The sequence below is a fragment of the Tupaia chinensis genome, unplaced genomic scaffold, assembly GCF_000334495.1.
Source record: "Tupaia chinensis unplaced genomic scaffold, TupChi_1.0 Scaffold000622_1, whole genome shotgun sequence".
NCBI lineage: Eukaryota > Metazoa > Chordata > Mammalia > Scandentia > Tupaiidae > Tupaia > Tupaia belangeri.
The window spans coordinates 555,573-562,430 of record NW_006160142.1 but is presented as its reverse complement, the minus strand read 5'-3'; positions in this window follow the sequence as shown (position 1 = coordinate 562,430).

The window sequence follows — 6,858 nt, the reverse complement described above, 5'->3', positions numbered from 1 at the left end:
TGAGTTTTAAGCCACCGGGTCTGGTACGCGAACCGCGGTCGACTACGTGGGAGTCCAGCGAAATAGCCATTACGCTAACTGCTGGTTCCCCCAAAATACATGACTTTTTAAAGCAGAAGAAACAAGAAAACGAGCCCATTGGAAAGTGTCTGTAATATGACAAGCTGAGGAATAGGTTTCAGTAACTTGATGAGTACAGAAAGAAAGAATTCATTCCCACTTGAATCTCACAGTCCCTCGTCCCCAGAGGGTTGTTAGGTTGTTTGCAGACTGCCCTTGGATGTTCATGACAGCTCATTCACCTCATCTGTGGCAATAGCCAGCATGTGCTTCTAGAAATGACCCTAGAATTAATGTATTCCTAAACTCATGTCCAGTAAACTCTTCACATCACCCTCAGCATAAAGTTTGAATTCCCTGAGGGAAAAAAAAGCATGCTAAGGGGAATAAAAAGTCATTGTTCTTGAAATATGAACATATTTTTGAGACAGGAGAGCTGTAGTTTGGTACATCCTCATATTTAGCTTTTTTCCCTCTAATTATGAAGTCAGTGTCACTACACTTTCTTAGCCCAGTACAAGACAAGGGTCTCTTTTTTTTATTTCATGACTCCCAAGTACCTCATACTGCCCTATAGGAAGCAATAAATACTTACCTACCTGAACTGCTAGCTTCACACACAAACATCTGGCAAGTTTTGTAGGTCTCTTAACTATTGAATTTCCATATCAACCACATTTTCTGTTTAAATATTTTATTTATAATACTTTTGAGTAAATCCTAGCTAACAGAATATACTCTGAGGCAGAGATTTTAGCAGATGAATAAAATTTTTAACATTTATTACTGTCATAGCATGGATTTTACAATGCAAAAAAAAAAAAAGCAGAGCAATTAAAAATATTGTCTGTGGACTCAGAAGGAAGGAGAAAAAAAGAAAAAAACCTTTATTTAAATAGCCACTGAAGAAACAACTCCTCAAACACAAAATTTATACTTCTTCCAGAACAGAGTAAAAGACATGAGTGTGCTCTTTAAATGAAAGGAATTTCTGCAAAATAGTTGCTGAGAGGCTTATCTTTGGATTTACTTCTAAGAAGCCACAGAAATTTCAATGATAACTCACAGACACTAAGGTAAAGGTTATTGACACGTACTCATGTAGACTCTAAAATCACACAGTCCTGGAGCTGAATATCAACTTTATCATATGCTTGTCATGAAATGGACCCATCTGATGATAATCTAATGGTCTATGCGACAATGGGAAAATTGCATAGCCCCTCTGCACTTATCTGTACAATGAAAATAAAAATAACAATCTCTCAGTGCTATTATGAGGATTAGACAATATATGTAGCCCTTGGTGTAGCATCTGGCTGTCTGGCATACAGAAGAAGCTCAATAAATGTCACGCTTTTACCCTCCCTTTATCTTGAGCCCTCTCCTTCCATCCTATGGACACAACGTGCTTAGATATCGGGGGTACTATTCAGATCCATCCTAAAATAGCATTTATAAAAAACATCTTTTAAAGGACCAGCAGTTGGCGTAATGGCTATGTTGCTGGACTCCATGTAGTCGACAGCAGTTTGAGTCCCGGACCCGGTGGATTAAACTCACGCCGGGCGCATGTGTGTGCGTGCCCAAGATTCCAAGAGGAGAATGGAGAAGGGACGGTAGCGTGGCCAACCCTCCTGAGGGGTTATTTCTCGCTTTCTGTCTCTCTGTCTCTCTGGCAAGCACATGCACCCTAGAGCAAACACCTCTAAAAAAAAAAAATCTTTTAAAACAGCTCTTTCTATCAGTCTGTCCACTTAGAAAATGGAAACAATATCCACTTTACCTCCCTCATAGGGGTGTTGTGACATCTTTGAAACATGTATAGAACTGGAAAAAAAAAAATCAGTGAGAAGCACAAAAACCCTGCACAGACCTTCAGAAGACCAGATTCTAGTCACATGAACTTGGTCAAGTCACTCATGTAACATATAGGTAATAATACTTGTATTATTTAATTTTTACATAGGGTGCAATTGCATAGTATTAATTACACAGTGTGGTGGTACATCCTTTTCTGTTTTCTCTCTTGATTCTCACAACTACAAAGTTGAGAAAAAGTTTGGTTCATGATCATACAGCTATTATTTAAACTTAAGTTTTATCCAATGCCTGGAGTCCCAAAATCTTCCTTTCCTCAATTCCAGACATTGACATTGAAAAAATATCATTATTTCAAAAGATAAATTCCTTGGAGACAAGGACTATGTCTTTCTTCCTTAAGACCTGTACTTCTACATCAGCAAGAATTTATATCCTATCTTATCCAATCAAATGTCAATATATATTCATGAAATTGATCTTGATGCATCCTCACTGTATATAAGTGTTTTCAGAGAATTATGAACTAGTGTGCATGCAATTATTACACTGAAGCAGTGTAGTATATTGGTTAAAGTGTACACTTTAAAATAAGAGCAACTAAATTCAAATCATAGTTCTGCTACTTGTCATCTGTATGAAAAAGAGACTGTATCTCTCTAAGTTTTGGCTCATTCACCTATAACTTGTTTAAAATAAAAGAAGAAGAAACAAAAAAACTAGACCTATCTTACAAGGCAGTAGAGAAATTAATAAGCTTACACATTGTTGCACAGAAGACATTATGTATTTTCAGATTCTGTACAGGAGGGGCCAGAAGCAGAGAGCACTACTACCAAAGCAGAAGTCTAGACAACCAGAAAATTCTAAGACAGTCCAAGATAGCCAAGTGAAATAGCAGCAAATGCTTAAAAGGCTCTGAAAAAGGCTATGAAATCAGATCTCACACTTTTTTTCCTAGTGTTTTTGGTTTAAAGAGATGAGCTAAGGGCCAGATGAGCTAAGAAAAGGAAGAAAGTATTCTGTTGAGGTAGAACATTAAGCCTAGGGAAGAAGAGATTTCTTTTCTCATTGTTGCTAGCTTTATGCTGAGGCTCCCCTCAGCATGACAGATTAACAAGAGAAAAGTAAATTTACTTAATATAAATTTCATGTCATGGGAGCCTTTAGAAATGAAGATGCAAAGAAACAAGGAAACCTGTGTATTTTTACACCACGTTTGATAAAGAAGTGGATAGCTGAAGAAAAGTATGATTGGACAAGGGGGTGTGATCTACCGGTAATAAACCAGAGAAATCCAGCACGTGCTGTTTGTTCAGATGCTTCTCAGTGCCCCTGTGTCACAATCCTTATCTCTGAAAAATAAGATGAGAACCTCTCACATGAGGGTCTTATTACCTGCTTCAGAGGAAGATCAGAGAATTATTTTATAGTCTATTTCAGGGGAAAAAGGTGGAAGAAAATTGAAGAGCCCTTCCTTCTTCTGCTGTTTCCTCAAATGCTAAGGTGCCATAAGTTGCAGGCTTGCTTTCTTCTTCTTTCCAACCCTTCTACCCATCCTTCCAACTTCTCACACCTTTCTAGGCCTATTTATAGTTCTTTAGCAAGCACGATTACTCTTATTTTAACCAATACATACACACAAACATACAAACACCATCCTATTCTATCACTTCACACATACACAAGAAAGTCACAAGCATATATATGCATAATTTACTCCTGACCCTTAGCTCTCCTAGACCTCAAACATTTCAAGGAACCCACATATGGTGTAGTAGGGACTGAGAATATTAATGCTGATAAAATACAACTGATAGGACTTGTGGTTAAACTTGATGAAATGGACACAGGCACTTTTCTCTAATTCCCTTCAAATCCCTCTAAAATGATGACAGTACTCACATTGTGGAAACTAGAAAGTATTAGGTCATTGGAAAAGTCATGATGCATTTTTGCGAAGAAAAACATAGAAAAATATGTCATGATTTTTCCAATAACCCATTAGATGGGTTATAGTAAGTGACTTAGCAAACCAAAAAAAAAAGGTAAAACTTAAACTAAGAGGCAAGGTAGCTTGTACTGCAGAATCCAAAAAAACTTAAGAACTGGTATCACCATGAAACTCTGAGAATGCCACAGAGAAGTAAGGAGAGGCATGTAAGACAGGATTTTACAGATAAGTCACTGTACTAAATGGAAGGCGATAGGTTCATTTTACCTCAATAAATCTGTTAACATGACAAAAAATTCTTAACTGCCGTCCTAAATTGTGAGACTTCATCCCAGCCCCAGTTCTGGAACTGTAGGAGCCAAGCTTATACCTCCAAGCAGAAGATGTCAGGATTGCTTTACAGAAAATAGCCCAAGAAAATGAGAAGTAGAGATGGTGACATTGAGGGGTTCCTTCAATGAAATAACTAAGTCTCCATGTAATCACCCATCATTTGGTACAAATCCCCTTTTCTATATGCACATTCTTCCAATCACTTTTTAGCACTTTTTTCTTAAATAAAAGGAAAAGCTATTTGCAAGAAACCTCCAACATAAAAGAGAGATACCGGGTCCATTACATTTTAGAGGGATTTGAAGGGAAGTAGAGTAAAGTGCCTATGTCCACTTCATCAAGTTTAACCACAAGTCCATTACATTACCATACAGCAGGTTGCTTGTGGCTGGAAAGCCATACAGCAGAGACCTGAAGCTCATACCCTCCTACACTCACCTTAAAATCTCAGGTATGTTGCTTGGGACTTTGAGAAGACCTTGTGCCCCTCCCTGCCCCATCTGGACATCCATTCCAGGACTGGGAGACTGATCTGCATAGAGATTGTGGTTGATCCCCTGCCACACATTTCTGAATTCTAAGACTTCAGTGTTTCCCGAAGTGCGCAGCACAACGCGCTGGGTGATCCCTTCTATCTTTCTAAACTAAAGCTCAGGAGCTCAGTCTAAGGCACATATTCTCCAGGAACTGGGAGGACTTTGAATCATCCAAGACCAGCAACAACAGTACAAAATGTTGCTGAGCATCAGGAAGGTAGAACAGCAGAGAGATCGCCAGTCACCTTCTCCTGCATGCCTTTGAATGCTCAGAATTAACTTGAAGAATTTAAGAAGGAATGTATAAATCACCAAATGACTAGAAACCATTGAAGAGGCAAAGAAATATGAGAAACCAAGAAAATATCTCTTGCCCCAGGAAAAACATCAATTCCTCATCATCCACAGACAAAACAATGGAACTTATGGAAATGTCAGATAAACAATTCAGAATAGTTATAGTGACAAAATTAAATAAGATGCAAGAGAAAAAAAGACAATGAGCTCCAGGAATGAGAAATTCCTTTCACAATTTGAAAGAAGAAATAGGGGCCATGAGGCAGCATGGTGGTTAAAGGTACTGGATTCCCGCATGGCCAACTGCGGTTTGAATCCCAGAACTGGTGACTTGTTTTCTCCCCCTCTCCCTCTCTGTCTCTGGTCAAATTAAAAAATAATAATAAATATAAAAAATAAAGAAATATTTTTTTAAAAAAATAAATACACACCATAAAAAAGAATCAAACAAAATTGTTAGAAATGAAGACTAAGGTATAGGAAATTAAAACCTCCCTTGAAAGTACTAAAAGCAGATTAGATCATGTAGAAGATCAAATCTCAAATGCATAAGACAAAACCTCTGACCTAGAAAAAAGCATCAAAAAGACTGAGAAAATAACCAAGAAAAATGAGGACAATATAGAGAAATACCAAATACCTTTAAGCACCCAAACATCAGGATAATTGGTATCCCAGAAGGGGAAGAAAATCATAAGGGCATTGATAATTTATTCCATGATATCCTGGAAGAAAACTTTCCAAACCTAAAGAGTCATTCAATTATCCAGATCCAAGAAATACAAAGGACCTCAAATAGAATCAACCCAAGAAGATCTCTAAGACACATCATAGCCAGATTGACCAAGACCACCCACAGATAAATAAGATACTAAAACTGGCAAGAGAGGAACATCAAGTTACTTAAAAAGGTTATCCCAGCAGGTTAACATCAGACCTCTTACTGGAAATACTGCAGGCAAGGAAAGAATGGGGAAATATATTCAAAGTGCTAAATGAAAAGCAATTTCAACCAAGGTTACTATACCCAACAAGATTATCCTTCATATGGGAAGAAAAGATAAAAACATTTTCAGATAAGCGAAACCTGAAAGAATTTACAAACTCCATGCAGCTCTTCAAGAAGTTCTGAAGGGAGTGCTATACCAGAAAAACTAAAGTCAGACAGACAGATATAAATGAACAAAAAGCAACCATTAAAATGGCTCACTTAATGATAGGACTTTGTCCAGAAATATCCATAATAACATTGAACATTAATGGATTATTCTCTGATCAAGAGACATAGACTAAGTGTATTAAAAAAAAAAAAAAAAAAAAAAAACAGAAACCCTCTATCTGTTGCCTACAAGAAACGCACCTTATGGATAAAGTCATACATACCCTAAAAGTGAAGGGCTGGGAAAAATTATCCAGGCAAACAGAAATCAAAAAAGTGCCAGAGTTGCAATACAGATTTCAGACAAAATAGGCTTTGAGACAAAAACTGAAAGAAAAGACAAAGAGGGCATTTATATAGTAGTAAAAGGGCTAATTCGTCAAGAATGCATAATGCTTAAAAATACCTATGCACCCAACTGGAGCACCTTAATACATGAAGGAAAGACTGCAAGAGCTAAAAGGATAGATAGGTTGCAACACTGTAATTGTTGGGGATCTTATCTCTTTTAGACAGATCTTATATACAAAGAAATAAACAGAGAAATACAGGACCTAAATGATACTATACATCAAATAAACTTGACAGATATCTATAGAACTTTCCACCCTAAGATCACAACATACACATTTTTCTCACCTCCACATGGAACCTTTTCAAAGATTGACCATATGATATGACACAAATCAAGCCTTTAC